This window comes from Silene latifolia, chromosome Y (genome assembly GCF_048544455.1).
Source record: "Silene latifolia isolate original U9 population chromosome Y, ASM4854445v1, whole genome shotgun sequence".
Classification (NCBI taxonomy): Eukaryota; Viridiplantae; Streptophyta; class Magnoliopsida; order Caryophyllales; family Caryophyllaceae; genus Silene; species Silene latifolia.
The window spans coordinates 160,441,781-160,459,859 of record NC_133538.1 but is presented as its reverse complement, the minus strand read 5'-3'; the positions used below and the strand labels follow the sequence as shown (position 1 = coordinate 160,459,859).

At 35.0% G+C, this 18,079-nt stretch overlaps 1 long non-coding RNA gene across 1 annotated transcript; it reads left to right on the top strand.

The window, feature by feature from the left end:
* The first annotated feature begins 3,661 nt into the window (after positions 1-3,661).
* On the top strand, positions 3,662-6,626 carry LOC141626955 (uncharacterized). Its single transcript, XR_012536515.1, has 3 exons — positions 3,662-3,895; positions 4,700-4,742; positions 6,444-6,626. It is a non-coding gene; the product is annotated as an uncharacterized LOC141626955 (long non-coding RNA).
* Positions 6,627-18,079: the final 11,453 nt, after the last annotated feature.

Sequence of the window (18,079 nt, the reverse complement as noted above, 5' to 3'; positions counted from 1 at the left end):
TCGGCATCTGAATATCCGACAAGATCGAAATGGCATTCCATAGGATACCATAGATATAGTTGGGATGTCCCAATAAGATATCGTAAGATTATTTTTACGGCCGTCATATGCGATTATTTGGGAGATGATTGATATCTTGCACAAACGCATACACTAAACATGATATCCGGTCTACTTGCAGTTAAATATAGCAATGACCCAATCATTTTTCGGTAAGTTGTTTCATCAACAGACTTACCGTCTTCATCTAAAGTCAATTTCTTGTCTGCGACCATTGGAGAAGATATAGCATGAGAATTTTCCATTCCGAACTTTCTAATTAACTCCTTAATATATTTTTGTTGATGAATCTTGATGCCTTCCTCAGTTTGTTGAATTTGTAGACCTAGGAAGAATTGCAATTATCCCATCATACTCATCTCAAATTCGGAAGTCATCAATTCCGAAAAATACTTGCATATATTACGGTTTTGTTGATCTAAAAATAATATCGTCAATGTGGACTTGGACAACCAAAAGATCGGATTCCTTGGTTTTTAGGAATAATGTCTTAACTACAGATCCTCTTTTAAATCCACTGTCAAGTAGAAATTTTGATAATCTGTCATACCAGGCCCTTGGTGCTTGCTTCAATCCATACAAGGCCTTGTCTAATTTAAAGACATGATCTTTAAATTTGTTATCCATAAATCCAGGAGGTTGTTCTACGAAGACTTATTCTTGTAAGTCTTGACATCCATTTGGAAGAGCATCATTCCTTTATGAGCTGCGAATGCTATCAGAAGTCTAATAGCTTCAAGACGAGCCACATAAGCAAAGGTCTCGTTATAATCTATTCGTTCTTGCTGATTATAACCTTGTACCACCAATATTGCCTTATTTCGAACTATGACACCGACATCATCTAGTTTATTTCTAAACACCCATCTGGTTCCGATTACCGATCGATCCTTGGGTCTAGGAACTACGTGCGAAACTTTGTTCTGTTCGAATTGTTGAAGCTCTTCTTGCATAGCTATAATCAAATCTGATTCTGCGAGAGCTTCCTTGATTTTCATTGGTTCCATTGTTGTCAGAATCGCGATTCGATCCAACGATTCTACGATTTTACGATCCAAAAATTCTCGACCGATCCTGGATCCTACGATTCCATCATAGTTGTAGAATCTTATGATCCTGTTAATTTGAAAATTTCTAGAGATGGGATCATAATACGATCCTACGATCCGATTTCATAATTAAAAAAATTAATATATATTTTTATATAATGACACCGTAAACTCATATTACGTGTAAGTTGTAGAAACATGTTCATACAATGACACTAAAATCATTATTTACCAATATTTAATAAAAAAATATTAAAAAATAAGTGTTTTAATTTTCAATTATATGTTTTTACCAAATAAAAAATTATATTTAGCGAGTTTGTAGAATCTAGTGATTCTACGATCCGATTCTACCGATTCGATCCTACCCTCCACATCGATCCAAAGTAGAATCCCGATCCTGACAACATTGATTGGTTCGATTGTTGATAGAAATGAATAGAAGGAGCAGAAATTGTTCAGGGATCGTCGCGTTTGAACACCCTTTTTAATATTCCCAAGATGTTTTCCATAGGGTGTGAACTCTTATATTTCCATTTTGTTGAAGTACTTGGTTCTTCAGCATTTGAACTTGATTCAACTTCATTTGGCTCAGAGTTTAAGGACGTTCCACCTGAATCCAATCCTGGTGTTGTAGTTGAGTCAGGTATGACTTCAGACTCATTACCTTGATTTGGATTTAATGTTATAGTAGCATCAGCTATAACATTGGGTTGAGACCCCTTATCTTGAGACAAAGTTATAGTATCATCCACTATAACTTTAGTTTTCTTTTCTTTGTCATTAGAAGAATGATCAAGCTCATCATTTGTTCCTTCAATCTCCTTGTCCTCAATTTCCAATTCTGGAGGATCATTTCTGAAAAGATGAAAGTCAGGTTCATCCATGTCATCTTCCTCATCCCGTAAGGGCTTATCAAACACATTATCTTCATCAAAAATAACATGAATACTTTCTTCAATATAAAGTGTTCTTTTATTGAAGACTTTATAAGCCTTGCTATGATCCGAATAACCTATAAAAATAGCCTCATCACTCTAGGGTCGAACTTACTTAACCTATTTTTTTCATTGTTGTGAACAAAACACTTACTCCCAAAACAACGAAGATGAGAGATATTAGGTTTACGACCTCTTAGAAGTTCATAAGGGGTTTTGTTTAGGATAGGTCTTATCATAGCACGGTTATGAATATAACATGAAGTACTAATGGCTTCAGACCAAAAATTACGAGGTAGACCATTGCACAAAAGCATTGTACGAGCCATATCTTATAGTGTTCTATTCATACGTTCAACAACACCGTTTTGTTGAGGAGTTCGTGGTGCAGAAAAGTTATGTCCTACACCATTAACTCTACAATATTCTATAAAGCTTGATTATCAAATTCGGTGCCATGATCTGTACGAATAGAAACAAAGTTAGTCTTATATTTATTTTGAACAAGTTTCATAGACAAACAAACTCATCAAAAGTCTCATCTTTTGAATGAAGAAAGATAGGTCATACATACCTTGAGTAGTCATCTACGAGGACAAAGACATACCTGGATCCTCCTCCACTCCTTATCTTCATGGGACCACATAAGTCCATGTGTATCAATTCCAAGGCTTGATTCGTGTTTACCACTCATTTAGGTTTGAATGATGACTTTACGTGCTTGCAATGGGCACAAGTGTCACACATCTTCTCTTGATCGAACCTGATTTTAGGTAGTCCGTCAACCAGGTCCCATCTCTTGAGTTTATTCAAAATAGGTGAACTAATGTGACCAAAACGTTTGTGCCACAAGCAAGGATCATCAAGTGTTATGGGACGGGAAAGGGTTTAGGGTTGGATTAGGTGGACCGCTACTGCGGATCCGCCTAATCCAACCCTCAACCCTTTCCCTTCTCATTCTAATGGCCGCGAGACCAAAAGACACCCTAGAGGGACCGAATGGACCCTTTTTGGGCATGGGATTAAAAGTAGAGGGCCGGGTATCCTCAAACGGGACGGGAAAGGGTTGATGGTTGGATTAGGCAAACCGCTACCGCGGATCCGCCTAATCCAACCCTCAACCCTTTCCCTTCTCATTCTAACGGCCGCGAGACCAAAAGACACCCTAGATGGGCCGAGTGAACCCTTTTTGGCGACGGTATTAAAATTAGGGGGCCGGGTATCCTAAAACGGGACGGGAAAGGGTTGAGGGTTGGATTAGGCGGATCCACGGTAATCCAAACGCTAGTAGAAAAAGTGCCATTAACATCGCCCTAATAACATTACTTCTTAATAAAAACGATGTAATCACTAATAATCGAGTGATTAACATCGGTTTTTAAAAAAAACGATGTTAATTATTTTATTTTTATTATTTACATCAGTTGTTATCATCGATTATTTGAAAATCGATGTTAATTTATTTAAGTTACATCGGTTTTGTTAAAACCGATATTTTAATTAATTAAAATGATATTTACATTACATCGGTTAAGTTAATTAGTGAACCGATGTTACAAAACTCAATATTTTTACACGTCATAAATCACGTATTAACATAACCGACCCTTCGGTTGCCTCATTTACATAATTTTCACCCAAACCTCACACAGAACCCTCACAAGTCCCAACCCGTCGTCGCCCTCCACAGAAGCGCAACGCACAACCCGTCGGCGCCTTCTTGTTCACACCAGGCCGGCCACCACACCTTCAACGCTACAACTTCATCTCCTCTGATCGACGCTTTCACGCCCGCTATATATCCTTCAACCGATCTCCTGGTTATACGCCGCTGTAAGATCGATTAAGGTAATATAAATCATAATTTTTCTTATTTTTTCTCCATTATATTAGGGTTGTTTGATTTGATGATAGAGCAATAATTGATTTGGTCACTTGTTTGCTATTTTTTCTTTTTCTATTTTCAACTCAAACTGATTTGGGATTCTCAGGTAAAGTTTCTATTCTAGGTTTTTGATTTTCTATTATGCGACATACTTGTACATATTAGCTTCTCCCTGGTAATAATAATGCCCAGGAAAATGACACAAAATTAGCAAAATATCACTCAGAATCTATTCTATTTGAGTCCGTTAGGACTATTGAAATCCAACACTAGTTAAGTATCAGACAAGGCTATTTTATGAAAATTCCTCGTGTTTTCGCTAAGAATGAAGTGTAGATAGTCGTAACATTGTTTGTTTGGTGAGTTTTCAAATGGGTATGCGAGGATTTTTGACAAGATCAGAGTTAGTAAAATATGCAGTTCTGTAATCTAGAAAAGAAAGGGCATTTCGTATTCAACCATCACCTTTCATTATTGCTTTTTGCCTCATCCTAAAGTTTTGAAAACCCAAAATTGGCCATGATAGTAATGAATATCTGGCCCCGAAACATTAGAAATATGGGAGATATGAAACTCAAATTTCTGAAAGTTAGTCTATGAAATTCATGTTATTTGAATATTTTTATTTTTTGTGGAATATACTATTTACTGACCGCTAGTTTCTAAATTTGACTACACAATGACATTGTTTTCTATTGAAGTACAATATTGTAAAATTAAGACGATGATTGACATTCTGTTGCTTCTTTTGGTGTGACTTTGTGTAGAACAAGGGAAGAATTAGGAAGGAGTTCTTTGTGTCTACTGCAGGTATGCATTTGCAATTAACTGACTTGTATCTATCTTTAAAAGATGGAGACTGCTTGTTATCTATGGTGTGCATGTACCCTTGAGTCACAATAATCAGAACAGTCATGACTGACTTATGGTTTGTCACTTGCTTATTTGTCTTCTGGTTCTTAAGGTATGCTTTTTTGTAATACTCCATAATTTTTTATATATATTAATATTATTTTGTATAATAAACTTGGAAATTTATTTGTTTTAGGAAAAGTTATTAAAATTTAAAATTATTATTATTTCTTTCGGAAAAGGAGTTTACTTAATTAATTGGAGTCTAAACCCTATAACTCTCTTATTCTATCAATCTCTCGCATTCTCTCTTATCTTTCTTTCTAACAAAGCATCTGCACTAGCTTGTCATATTCTTCTGCCAATATAGTTCTTTGAATCCATCACTTTGTGATTTATTTATCAAGATTCCCCATCATCAGTTATACAAATACCCAAATTAATTGGCATGAGAAACCCCACATATAATTCTTATCACTTGTACGCACCACTAGATCTTCAATCTAGATGGCAGTTTATTTTCATCAATTGCATCCCTTCACCTGATTTAAGGTAACACGATTTTACCGATCCTAATAATTCTATTATTATTCGAGGTTGTATGAACTACTTGCTAACTGTTGTTGATTAATTACAGTTTTTATGTGCTGAGATTTTATATGAGTTGAATTATTAGTAATTGATTCTTATACGATAATTACATTTTGTTATTTGGGAGATGGGTTTAGTTATGAAAGTGTTGGAGTTAGTTTAAGATAAACATGGTTTGAATAAGTAGATAAGGTTTTGGGCGTTCGGTGCTTAGTGTGATGCTGTTGTTGATATTTTGAAGGGTTTTGGTAGATGGTTAAGAGATTTCAACAAGGTAATATTTGTGATTACTAGGAACGAAGAGAAAATGAAAATTGTGCGCGAGTGTGAGGGGAACAATGGACATTGGTGTAGTTACGACTTTTGGACAAGATTGTGTCTTACTATGACGTAAGAGTGATTCTTGCTTTGCTTCATTAAGTTATTGAGATGAGATATTTTGGTATTGTAATTTTTATTGTCGATTTCTTTGACATTGACTCGTGGGTGAGTAGCTTAGAGCTATACTCTATGTGTTGAGCAGTTCCTTTAATGGAATATTTGACAATATCGATATTGAAATTGAGATGGAAATTGGTTACTGGTATTGAGTTATGATTTATGGGGCCTTTGAGCCGGGTTATCTTTACGGTCCAGTGTGAAGTGACCATGGTTATTGAGTTAGTTATATTGTTTTGAATCGATATTGAGATGGAAATATTGTTTCGCGGTCTTATCAGCCAGTTCACTTACCCCTTGTCCTTGGCTTAGGTTCGACGATGAGAATACGATACTTGGTTACTATGGAGTATTATATTATGAGACGGAGTAATGAGTGAGACGGAGTAATGAGATGAAACTTGGTTAATTATTGGGAAGAGAGTGTCTATTATATTATGGAGTAAGTTTGAGTTTGAGTTTAACTATCAGGGAGTGTTTTTATTATTCTCTCTGTTAATTTTTATTTTTACGTGTCTGTGTTTCCACGCCATGACCAAAAACTAAGCTGCTTAAATTGAGGTATTATCTGTTACTCAGCTTTCCGGCTGACGTGTTTTCTCCCTTCGGGGCTACTCGTCATGGGGGTAGTTCCTTTCTGTCTTCTGGTTTTGCTTTCAGGTCTTCAGTTGCTGTTCAAAAAGGATTTGATTTCGAGTCAAGATTTTATTTAAAGTGTTTGTAAAAGTTTTAGTTCATTTTGTATATTTTATTTTAAGAGACATTTTGTAAGAGACTTTGTATATTAATTATAATATCTCTATATTTCGGCGAGTTTTATATGTAAAAGTTAGTTTTAATTTAGCCGAAAATCAGGGGTGTTACATTTTTGACTCGTGGGATATAAAGGTTTACATTCAAAGAAGATTAAGTAAATTAATACAACTGGTAAGTGAATTTGGAAATCGTTGATTATCAAGTCTGGCTTGATTAAACTGGAGCATGTCTTCTTTCTTACTTTCTAGCAGTGAAATGAATGTTACTTGATCCTGAAATGCTATGAATTGTTTTTCCAATAAGGCTTTTGAAATGAAGGCGGAGTACTATCCACCCAAAGAAGATGTGATATTACAGAATGAAGCACCTACGGATCTTTATGTGCTAGTACATGGTGTCATGGTGAAATTTATCTTTCAATTTTCAAACACCAAGTCTGTGACATCTAGTTCAGCTGCGTTTTTAATTGCAAGGTCTGTAACATAACAATAATGCTTACATACATATTTAACTCTAGCGTTTTAAATTTACGGAGTATTTTTAATTATCTGTTAAAAAGAAAAATGTATTATACTCCGTATATGTTTAAGGATTGTGGTAATCACGCTAATTGTTGATGGACTTATCTTACTAATGAGATTATTATATACAACGGTTTGTACATCTGATTTAATATCTTGTGTTTGTGAGTACTCGAATTTTTTAGCCATTTGTTCTTTTTAAATTTTTAGATAAAGAGTTTACTATGGAAATGTTACAAGTTGAGCTTGATTATTATATGAATTTAGGTGACCTTATTCGCGGTTCATTGTGCTTTATGCTTTTACTACTACCTGGAAGCCCATTATCCAGACCCGACAAAGACATAGATCACGCTTCAAATAACAGATTTCCGTACCGCGAATCTAGGGCACTTGTATGTCACAACAATGTATTGGTCCATCACCATGCTTTCAACTACCGGTTATGGTGATCTTCACCTTGTTAATATAAGGGAGATGATCTTTGTCCTCTTTTATATGCTCTTCAATCTTGGCTTTACTGCCTACTTGATTGGTAATATGATCAATCTAGTGGTTCTGTAACTTTGTGAGTTTCCTTCTATTCCTCCTCGTATCTTAACCCAATATCTATGTTATCCAACTTGGATACAAGTGTTAGGCGGGACACTTTGTTAAGGTGTACTGTCGAAGTAACACAGCACATCATCCTTTGTTTGATATGGTTAATTGAATACTAGACAAATTCCCTGCATTTTTATTTTATGACCCATGGTGGAAGTCGGAGTTGCTCGAAGATTGTCGTCATGGTACTAAGTACTAACCAAGCTAGTTTGGAAATATGACAAACTTGGTAGTTCACGGTCGTACACAAACTTGAAACTTTGTGTATTTTAATCATTGATCTAGGACCATGAATGATTTTTGTTTTTTATTCTCTCGTTAGTATTAGAAGTTTGTTCCCATAATTGTTCTAAATGAGGTGGTCTGTAACTTATTTGCAGGGTATATCAAGGACTTCTAAGTTAGTGATGCTATGTTACTTATAACTGCATTTGGTTTACACAAGGTTAAAGCTGACACCTTTTTTTATCTCATGCGTTTATCATTTTCTTCTAAAGATCAGGTTTAAGATAATCAAACTACTATTCTATAATGCTCAATGTGTATAGTGTGATTCACAAGGTTAAAACTGACACCTTAAGTTGTTGATCAGTTTTAATCTTATTGTTCAGAACTTGGCTGCTAAGTACATTTTTATGGAATATTGACTTGGCTATTTCACCCGGCACTACTCCGCCTTATACTCATTCCACCTGCTCTTATACTTTTATTGGCGTTGCATACCTCAGGTCATGACAATAGTTCTTTTTTTCTTGTTATTGCATATTTTATAAATCTTTTTTCTTAAAAATGAAGTATGTAACGGAGATAATAATAAAGAGACAATTGCATCAGAGCATTTACTTGAGGCCTAGCCGGTGAGTATCGACAGCAGTAAGCTATTCTCTTGATAGTTCTAGTGTTCTGACCTCATCTGAACACTTGGAATATCTTGTCTTCAAAGAAAGTTTGTAGTGAGAGATTTTATTTGTTCTCCTTTTACGGATCGAGGGTAATAAGATCTCAATTCATAATCACAGATGTGAAGATAAGTAGATAACTAACTATTCAAATGAGTTAAAATAAAATAACAGCTTATCTATTTCTCATTCTCACAACACAAATGGTACTCGTAAGATATATATGTTTCTCAATAGTAATTTGTAGTATTGTACATATGCAGGCTCAAATAATTGATTTGTTTTCAAATTGCCCTGCCAAGCCATGAAGAGTTCATGATGAAAACTCGACGCAATGCTCCTAGTTAGAAAGAGCTCATATATATGGAACAAACAAGGAGTATTACACTATTATATTAGTTTTTTAATTTCATTTTGCATCTTACTATCAATATTATCATTATTTAGTCAGAGGTATTCTACAGGTATCTATTTATGTGTAAATCTCTAAGAATATTTCTGTTCAAAACAATGTATATTTATAAATTATGGGTTTTGGAAATATAATTTTTTTAATTGATTGGAGCTCTCATTTGAGGCGTTTTCCCCATTGAAAACGCCTCAAATGTATTTTTTTTAAATAAAAAAAACACATATTTACATCGGTTTAGTCAATAAATGATGTAAATAAGTTGATATTTACATCGGTTCTGCACCAAAAATGATGTAAATTAGATGCTATTGACATCGGTTTTACTTAGAAATCGATGTAATTTAAATGTTATTAACATCGGTTTTACCTAGTAAACGATGTAAATTATGTACCATTAACATCGGTTTAAGTTAAAAATACTATATACGTCGCCCCCAGAAACATCGCCACAAAAACGATGAAAATGGGGCAAATTAACCGATGTCAATAACACTTTTTCTACTAGTACCCTCAACCTTTTCTCTTCTCATTCTAACGGCCGCGAGACCAAAAGACACCCTAGAGGGGCCGAGTGAACCCTTTTTGGGGACGGGATTAAAAGTAGAGGGTTGGGTATCCTAAAACGGGACGAGAAAGCGTTGAGGGTTGGATTAGGCGGACCACTACCACAGATCCGCCTAATCGAACCCTCAACTCTTTCCCTTCTCATTCTAACGGCCGCGAGACCAAAAGACACCCTAGAGGGGCCGAGTGAACCCTTTTTGGGGACGGGATTAAAAGTAGGGGGTCGGGTATCCTAAAACGGAACAGGAAAGGGTTGAGGGTTGGATTAGGTGGAACGCTACCGTGGATCCGCCTAATCCAACCCTCACCCTTTCCCTATTTTTCATACATTTAAAAGACTGTTTAATGCACATACTGTGCTTTGTCATGCATGGACAAGGTTGTTTAATAAACATATGTTGCCAGGTATCCTACAACGGGACGGGAAAGGATTTAGGGTTGGATTAGGCGGACCGCTACCGTGGATCCGCCTAATCCAACTCTCAACCCTTTCTCTTACTTCTCATTCTAAGGTGAGGCTGCATTATGTGAGGCTGTCAAAATTAATGTTGCTTAGTTCATGCATGTGTAAGGTTGTTTAATGTACATATATTGTTTTTTCATGCATGTGCAAGGCTACTTCATGCACTGATAAGGATATTGTTTTTTCATTCATGTGCAAGACTATACAGATTTTCTTACTCGACTTACTTGAGTCAACAACATCAGTTGTTGCAGCTTTTGATTTTTGTGGGAAATAATCTTTGACTGACCGACCTCCTTTTAGTAGAACTTTTTTCTTGGTTGCAACACTCTTTCGCCCCATATCTATCAATGATTTGAGAGATAGTGTAAAGACAGTTGAAAGATAAACTGTTGTACAAATTACATGTTTATAATGAAGACAGATTGCAACATTTCACAGTAAATTATGTTGCAAAACAATGGTGAAGAGTATAACACAACTTGATGAATACAGATCAAAACTAATTACATAACAACTTCTATAATCTAAAATGCCAAACCTAAATTACACAATTATTACTAAAGCCTGACAAAAGGAACGTTTAAACCTTAACGTTCAATACCCTAAGTGCCCTAAGTACCAATACAGGACGTTGGCCAAAAATTTGTACAAACTTGTGCTAGACCTACGTGAAATCAACGAATTCAACATAAGAGAACCTTCGACGAGCTAGTAAGGGTACTGCTATTGCTTTCGCTTCTTCATGTGACAAAGTTGGCATATCCCGTAACATCTCATCAACTTGTTTAATTTGACTATCATTAAGTGGATTAAGATGGGTGTTCTGCAATACATTTCTTCATTGCTGAACATGCATGAGGAATTTGGCTGCCATATTATCCGTCATAAAGCACTTGCATATTTTGGAAATTAGTCTACCACGACTACGCATTATCCTCACGCCATTAATATCATTAAATCGTAAAGATTGCAGGTATGCTACCAGAACACCAGGTGAATACGGATAAAAAAGATAGAGCTTAGCCCAAAATTTATAGACATTGGCCATGCTTGCCCTATCCGAGCAACTATCAAGTAGGTGGAAGATTTTTGACACAAGAATTGGATCAGTTAAAACATCATATCTTGGTTGGTTGCGGCGATCATTGAACTCCATTTTGTTATTTTGACCAAGGTAACTCAGAGATTCTGTTTTCTATTCAACATAATGTTCAATAAAAAGTTCTCTTTCTACATCCTCGAGATTGACTACCAAACCTTTGCACCAATTTTCCATATTTTTTTCTGTATGCAAAATTTAAAAGGGGAAATAATTTTAAATGGAGGAAATATGTAAAATTTTACTTGACTCAGTACAACAGTTAGTAACTTTAGCAGCTCAAAACACAGTGCATATACTGCTTAGTATGAATTGTTTGAACTTGATATATAAACAATTTCAGTAGAAAATTAACAAAATACAGCTTAAGTGAAAAACGAAACATAGATTTCAACACACAAAACATGATAAGCGACATTTGAATAAGCGAATTAGAACTTGCTAGTTGTAATCAGGAATTTATAAGTTAGAACAACCTAAAAATTAGTCATATAACAACAATTAATTAGCTTATCAAGAATAATCAATTAGCTTATAAACAATTAAACACATGAAACATAGATTTCAATACACAAAAGTTCAACAATTCCCCGAGCATACAACTTATCAACAACAAGTACTAGTTGTAATCAGGAATTCATAAGATAAATAATCAAAAGATTTTGTAATATGAAGATAAGTTATATGCCAGGAAAGCGAGTCTTTCTCGGTGATTTTCACTGGCTTGACTTGTTTGCACAACCTGGAAATTTCAGAAAGATAAAATTCAACAATTAGCTAAACGGTAATGTGAAGGTCTATGATTGACACAGTGAAATGAAGCATTTCCGCAGGTTGAAATTGAAAAGTAACAAACGACATGGGAAATTAGGGATAGATTATTGCCTAATTTTACGGAAACTAAAATTTCACATAGGTTGAGGAATAAGAATACAAAACGAAGAATTCGTCATGTAAAAACAACGAATTAGCTTCATTAGGGAAATTACTGGAAAATAGGCTTAAAATATGGACATAAATTGATAAATATTAGGAAAATTAACATGAATTAACAAATTTGAATACAATCGCCATTAATTTGAAAAGCAGATTACCTTAATTTGGAGGAATGAAACTCTTTAATGGCAGTTTCAGCGAATTAGAGGGGCGAAAATGATAGTGATGAATGACTTAAACCATAACTTGAGAAGCCCAGTTGAAAAGTGTCGGAAAATATGAAGCGTGAAGACGAAGAAGGTAGAAGTGTGGTGATCGGAGACGATGATCGGTGGAAGAGAGAGAAAGCGAGATAAGTGAGAAAGGGAAAATGGAAAATGAATGAAACTTGAGCGTTTGGGGGTGTGCGACGATTATGAAAAGTAAATGCCTGAGTATCTCACCGTTTATTGAATAGTGGTTCTCACGGTTCTCATTATCCTAGCGGTTCTCACAGGATCCCGAATATATATATATATATATATATATATATATATATATATATATATATATATATATATATATATATATATATATATCAAATAAGTCCCCCTCCTAAGTGTGAGTCCATAAGTCCTCCTTAGAGCCCTTGGATGAGCACTATGGAAGGCTGAGATTGAAGACAAAAAACAAGGGATTAATGCCTAATTAAGCCCACTCTCTCACTACCTTACTAATCCACATTAATCAAATACTAATCAACTATATATAATTTATTTTTCCACCCACTTATCTCTCATTCACATAATTCATTCACCACCCCTCTCAAAAACCCAAATTAATTCTCTCAAAAAAAACCCAAATAATTCCCCTCTTCCTCACCAATCCAACCCAACCCCACCGGCCACCACCATCCACCCCCACCCACACGGCCACCACCATCCACCCCCGACCACCAGTACTCCCCAAAAAGACTCTCCAACACCACCGAGCACTACCCCCAACTACCACCCCGACTATCACCACTCACGCCAAATCCAACCACCACGCCCTTCCACACGCAAACACCGCTTACTCCACAAACCACCTCCAGATCTGCCACTAACGTCGCCAATAGCACCCCCTGTGAACGCCGCCTATACCTCCACTGCCGCCACTCACACATCCGACTCCAACAAGACCGACAACCGCCCCTCCTCTTATCACGCAGCCACCACCACGACGACCACCTTCTCCCAGATCTGCCACCTTACACCACGCACCCGACATCAACCCGCCATGCACAACCACCAACAACCCGACACCACCTTGTTTTTTGTTTTGTTTTTTTGTTTTGTTTTTTGTTTTTGTCTTTCTTTTGTGTTTATCAGTGTGTTGTTTGGTTGTTTTGTTTGTTTTATTTTTTGTTTTGTTTTATGTTATTGTTATTATTTTGTGTCTTTTATTTTGATTGTTTTGGTTGTTTTGTTTGTTTTATTTTTTGTTTTGTTTTATGTTTTTGTTATTTATTTTGTGTCTTTTATTTCGTTTTTTTAATTTTTTTTGTTTAAATTTACATATTGTGTGCTAAAAATTCTGCCTCTAATGATTTCAAAATTCAAATTTTGAAAATCCCGCCTCCAATGTTTTCATGCGATATTTTTACTCCATTTTATGCTTGTTAAAATCTTGCCTCCATTTTTTTTCTTATTGTCTTGTTTTATAGTTTTACTAATCTCGCCTTGTTAAAATTCGTGTTGTTGATTTTAATTTTGTAGTAAAGTTAAAGTTACATCTTCCTCTAATAATGTTACATGTTTTTCTATTAAATTTACACGTTATTAAAGTTACAGTTTTTTCCATTTAAATTACACTTTTCTCCATTAAAATTACACTCATCTTTGTTAAAGTTACATTTTTTTGTATTAAAGTTACACTTTTTTCTGTTAAAATTACACTTTTTCTCCATTAAAATTACATTTTTTTCTGTTAAAATTGTAGTTTTCTCTATTAAAGTTAAAGTTACACTTATTTCTATTAAAATTACACTTATTTCTATTAAAATTACACATTTCTCTATTAAAATTACACTTAGCTCTTTTAAGGGTAAAATTACACTTATTTCTATTAAAATTACACTTTTCTCTGTTAAAATTACACATTTCTCTATTAAAATTACACTTATCTCTTTTAAAGTTAAAGTTATAGTTATTTCTATTAAAATTATATTTATTTCTATTAAAATTACACATTTCTCTATTAAAATTACACTTATCCCTATTAAAGTTAAAGTTACACTTATTTCTATTAGAATTACACTTTTTTCTATTAAAATTACAGATTTCTCTATTAAAGTTACTGCTATCTCTATTAAAGTTATATTTTTCTCTACTAAAGTTACACTTATATCTATTAAAGTTACACTCTAAAGGACTACAGTTTTACTCTCAATGGACTCATGTTACATGTTTAATATGGACAAAAGTTACAGTCTCAATGGACTAAAGTTACACTCTCAATGGACTAAAGTTACACTTTTAATATGGACTAAAGTTACACTTTTAATATGGACTAAAGATACACTCTCAATGGACTAAAATTACACTTTAATGGACTAAAATTACACTTTTAAAAGACTAAAGTTACATTTATAAGTCACTCAATTCACAATGAGTTGTGTTAAAATTGGAAAAATTCAAAATAATATTTGTCGAAAAAACTGAGTTTCACTCGTAAAACGCAAAATATATTGTAAATTTGCTTCAAATTTTCAAATTTCAAAATAAAATCCGTCAAACCGCAATTTTTTTTGTTAAAATTACACTTTTTTCTGTTGAAATTACACTTTTAAAACAGTGAAAGTGTAGTAACATTTGTATAAAGTTTCAGTCCAAAAAAAAAATTATGCTCAAAATTTTTTTTTTGTGTATAATTAATCCATTAGTGAATATATAATTAAAGCTAGAGAGAGAAAGTGGATTAATTAGTGTATAGGAAACTCATTAGTGTTAACTATGCTTTTTTGCTTTCAATCTCAACCATCCTTAGTGGAAGATCTAAGGGATGTAGAGAGTACTTATGGACTCAAATATTTTGGTGGACTCATAAGAACTTCACTCTATATATATATGTATATATATATATATATATATATATATATATATATATATATATATATATATATATATATATATATATATATATATATATATATATATATATATATATATATACTTCCTCCATTCAACTCCACTCTACCACTTTCCTTTTTTACGTTTGACAACGCGTGTTTTTGACGCGCTAAATATCGTTAGCTACGTATTTGCAAAATTATAAAAGTTAGATATTTTTAATGTGTTCGTAAAGACGAATCAAACAAGATCCCACATGAATATATTTTCACTTGTGTATCGAGAGAAAATTGAAATTGAATACTCACTTGTGAACAGTGTAAAAAAATGATTGAATGGAGGAAAGTATTTATCTATTTATATTATTAAAGGAAGCTTTTTTCGAGCGATTATAAAAAACAATTTTTTAAAACAAATTTCGACTTTAATAACTAGAAATAACAGAGATATATAGCACGCAATAGAATGTACATAGTAAAAAAATTCTCCTGATGAGATAAAACCTTGGTCCTATCTTTAATCAAATTTTTTAATCTCAAGAATACTATTTATCCTCTAATCCTATATAGCATCATGTACACGGTATTATATGGAAGTATAATTTAACAATATGATGTTAACTTTACAGCTACTGTAACACCCCATACACCAAGGTGCCTTACCATGACCACCTAATACATGAGAGTGCTACCATCTCGGTTACCCGAGGCATAGTAATCAAAAGTGACCATCACGAAACATAGTTTAAGCATAAAGTTTAAAGTAATTACTTCAAAACCAACTGTAACGTAAAGTACAACTGTTCTAAAACTAAACTACAACTAAAGTACAAAAGGTATTATGACAACACAATAGAAGACTACTATCAGACTCGCAGCGACTCCATCCCCAGCTAATTCTGCGCGCATCCATAGTATACCTGCTAGACAACTGCTCACCATCCCCGAATGGATCACCAAGTTTTTAAACATTTAAACCGGAGTCAGTTACTGATTACACAAAACAAGATACACAAGATAACAATACACACAAAACTCCCAACTACATTATATCTCCACACACCTGACTACAAACTAAAGTGTGTAGTCCTGCCAGAATACCCATCGCAAAAGATATTCCACGCCGCCAGTGGGGGACCGCAGTCGTACACACCAAATCCCCACTCATCTATACCGAGCGATAACCCATGTTCATTAATGTGCACATCCCCTCCAGTGGCGGGTTCCACAAAGGGCAAATCAAGGGCGTGAAGCCACTCCCGCAAGTGACTCCACTCAGCCAAGAACACGCCTCGCGAACCACAAACAAACACAACACAACCAATTATACAACAACAACACCACCAATACAATCCAATATGATAAAGATCAACAATAAACACAACCATCACTAACAACTATGTAATCAATAACTGAGTAGGGAAACCCTACCTGGAAGAGAAATCACCAATACCGTCACAATAGCAAATCAGCAAAGTTCCTCTACGAAATCACCTCCTATCAAATATACAATCATACAATCACCATCTATTATCAAAATACTCCAAAAATCCCCCAAATTACCCAATTAGAGTTTCAACTAATATCAACGAAAAGGCATAAAAACAATACAAGGATCTTACCCACGACACGACGAACTCAACGGCGTAAAGAACACGATGATCCGGCTTCCCTAGACTTTGGGATTTGATAGCAATGCGAAGAAAGGAAGTAACGTAACTTGTTTTCTTCTCTTGAGAGCTTTTAGAAAAAAAACACACAGTGACAAAGGAACTGACGGAATGCTTTAATTATCAATCACGCATTGCTAACAAAACCCGGCTAAAACAACCCTCGGGACCGACTTACTCGATCGAGTAAGTCACTTACTCGATCGAGTGACCCTTACTCGATCAAGTGCCACACTTACTCGATCGAGTACCCATCAGCAGAACACTGTTTCGAAATACAAACTCACTAACTCGACAGAGTAAGCCCCACTCGATAGTGTACCCAACAGCATAGAAAACCGTAGTATTACAGTCTTTCCTCCTTAAAATGAACTTCGTGCCCGAAGTCCAAACCCAACCTATAAAACGTGAACTCTTAACACCAACTTCACCAACTAGGCCTACCTCCACAGTATGGCTCACGATATCGTATCCACCACATTATAGTCTGTCGACACGAACTCCATACACTTCCAAATACCATCCACCAACGCCGCTAGCTTCGTCTCACTAACATATTTTCCACTAGAAAGATCCAATATCAAGACACTCATAAGCATAAAACAAAATGTTACATTCTACCGCCCTTAAAAAGAACTTCGTCCTCGAAGTTCACCCACACTCATAAACATCATCATCCAACTGTCAACGCTATCGAACTCATAAACATCATCATCCAACTGTCAACACTATCGAAGTATTCTCCCATTCCTAAACATCGCACTACTATAAGCACCGCCATGACCTTTAATAATATCAACCACAACATAAATCCATCCTTTATTCTACGCCAAGGCTCAAACTTCCATTATACCGCAACATGTACAACCATTAAGCTCTTTTTGTCGCATCCTACTCCTCTTAAGATAAGTGTTACGTCCTCGTAACCCACTAATACTAAATCCTTTGCTATACTTCCCAAAATTCTCATCACCACCGTATGTCAACGATAACCGACTAAAACCTCCACACCTACAACCATCCCTATATCAAGGTCTCTCTTCCTCTAACAGTCCTCCTTCCTCAATTCATGTTGCACTCCATCTAATCTATACCATAAAATCCACAGCAAAATCACCACACCAACTCTTCAACATTATCGCCCAATGACATACTCCTCTATACATGCGCTTATCTCCATAATCATAATTCACAATCCACATTTGTTGTACACACTCTCACTAGATTCTCAAGCTCTCCCTTTTATTACCAC